Raw genomic sequence first — 2,608 nt, 5'->3', positions numbered from 1 at the left:
CTATAAAGGGCCACATTCAGTACAAAGTATGTGGGGCTCATTTTGATATTGTTGTATTAAAAAAAAAAAAAAGCTAGGCAATGAAATTACATTTATTTAAAGACACAACTTAGTGGCAGCTTTGTGTGACAAAGTGTACTATTGGCAAATATTACAGAGTTAAAAAAAATAAAAAATGAAAATGAAAAAGCAAAAAGACGTAATGTAATGAAAAAAAGCAGAAGTATTGGTACTATCAACTAACAACAATATACATTGTCACTTATAACCCAAAGCTGACCCTAAGTTTTATCTTGAAATACTCCATATATGTCTCTTTTTAGATTTATTTTTTTTTACAAAATAAAAAAAATCCACATGGCCACACATACTTTGAATTTTTAGTATCTGATCCTGGGTGGCCTAAATTATTAGTATCACATCACATGGTTATCTTTTTTCTCATTATGTCCCTAATTTTCGCTCTTTAAAAAAAAAAAAAAAAAAAGATTTTTTTTTTTTGTATTCAACAATATGTTGCAAGACTCAATTTGGAGACAGCTGTGTTAACATATAGTTTTTTTGCATGGTCAGCTAGCTCTCAGGTTTAAAATACATGCTATTATGTACAGTACGAGTACTATTGTGTACATAACGACTACTATTGTGTACAATACGAGTACTTATGGGTACAATACAAGTACTATTGTGTACAGTATGAGTACTATTGTGTACGAGTACTATTGTGTACAGTAGGAGTACTATTTGTACAATACGAGCACTATTGTGTACAGTACAAGTACTATTGTTTACAGTATGAGTACTATCGTTTACAAAACGAGCACTATTGTGTACAATACGAGTACTATTGTGTACAAGTACTATTGTGTACAGTACGAGTACTAATGGGTACAATACGAATACTATTGTGTAGTGTGCAAGTACTATTGTGTACAGTACGAGTACTATTATGTACAATGCGAGAACTATTGTGTACAGTACGAGCACTATTGTGTATAATACGAGTACTATTGTGTACAGTGCGAGTACTATTGTATATAATACGAGTACTATTGTGTACAGTACGAGTACTAATGGGTACAATACGAGTACTATCGTTGTGGGGCGGTATTGTTTGGTTGGTGGAGTGGCCGTGCCAGCAACTTGAGGGTTCCAGGTTCGATCCCCGCTTCCGCCATCCTAGTCACTGCCGTTGTGTCCTTGGGCAAGACACTTTACCCACCTGCTCCCAGTGCCACCCACACTGTTTTAAATGTAACTCAGTGTTCTAGTAAATTCATACTACCTACTAGTCAAGTAAGTCCTCACTAACTAGTGGTCTAATAGGTCCACACTAACTAGAGGTCAAGTAAGTCCACACTAACTAGTGGTCACATAAATCCACACTAACTAGTGGTCTAGTAAGTCCACATTAACTAGTGGTCACATAAATCCACACTAACGTTGTGGTCTAGTAAGTCCATACTACCAAGTGATCATGTAAGTCCACACTAAGTAGTGGTTAAGTAAGTCTACACTAACTAGTGGTCTGGTAAGTCCATACTAGTCAGGTAAGTCCTCACTAACTAGTGGTCTAGTAAGTACACATTAACCAGTGGTCTAATAAGTTCATATTACGTAGTGGTCAAGTACGTCCACACTAACTAGTGGTCTAGTAAGTACACATTAACCAGTGGTCTAATAAGTTCATATTACATAGTGGTCAAGTACGTCCACACTAACTAGTGGTCTAGTAAGTCCATATTACCTACTGGTCAAGTAAGTCCTCATTAACTAGTGGTCTAGTAAGTCCATATTACCTGGTGGTCATGTGAGTCCACACTAACTAGTGGTCTAATAAGTCCATACTAGTCAGGTAAGTCCTCACTAAATAGTGGTCTATTAAGTACACATTACCTACTGGTCATGTGAGTACACACTAACTAGTGGTCTAGTAAGTCCTCATTAACTAGTGGTCTAGTAAGTCCACACTAACTAGTGATCAAGTAAGTCCACACTAACTAGTGGTCTAGTAAGTCCATATTACCTAGTGGACATGTAAGTCCACACTAACTAGTGGTCAAGTAAGTCCTCATTAACTAGTGGTGAAGTAGGCCACACCTTCTTGTCATCTCTAACCATCGTTTGAAGGTCAAAGGTCACAGCAATGGGAAGACAAAACAAAATGTGGCTTTTCCCCCGCAATGAGAAAAATGTTATTTCTCTTTGAGTGGCAGATGTTGCTTATCACCAGCAGATGGCGCCAGTAGACCTCCAACTGCTGTATGAATCCAAGTTGTTACAAGACGTTGTCATGCCAGCTTTAATAGTTCATATTTCACACTGAGATGCACATAAAGAAACATTCAAATATGCCATTTTGATAGCTTACACTTTTTATTGCACCAAAATAATCAAATATACGTCAAGAATATGCTATGCTAATAAATAAATATGTGGTGTAGTAGATTCCTATTTATGAGGTGGCGATTTGTCCAGGGTCTACGCCGCCTTCCGCCACATTGTGGCTGAGATAGGCACCAGCGCCACCCGCAACCCCAAAGGGAATAAGCGGCAGAGAATGGGTGGATGGATGGAATTGAAAAAGAAAGACCACATCTATGCTGTG

Source organism: Nerophis ophidion, linkage group LG01 (genome assembly GCF_033978795.1).
Source record: "Nerophis ophidion isolate RoL-2023_Sa linkage group LG01, RoL_Noph_v1.0, whole genome shotgun sequence".
Lineage (NCBI taxonomy): Eukaryota > Metazoa > Chordata > Actinopteri > Syngnathiformes > Syngnathidae > Nerophis > Nerophis ophidion.
Note: the sequence above shows the minus strand (reverse complement) of the source record.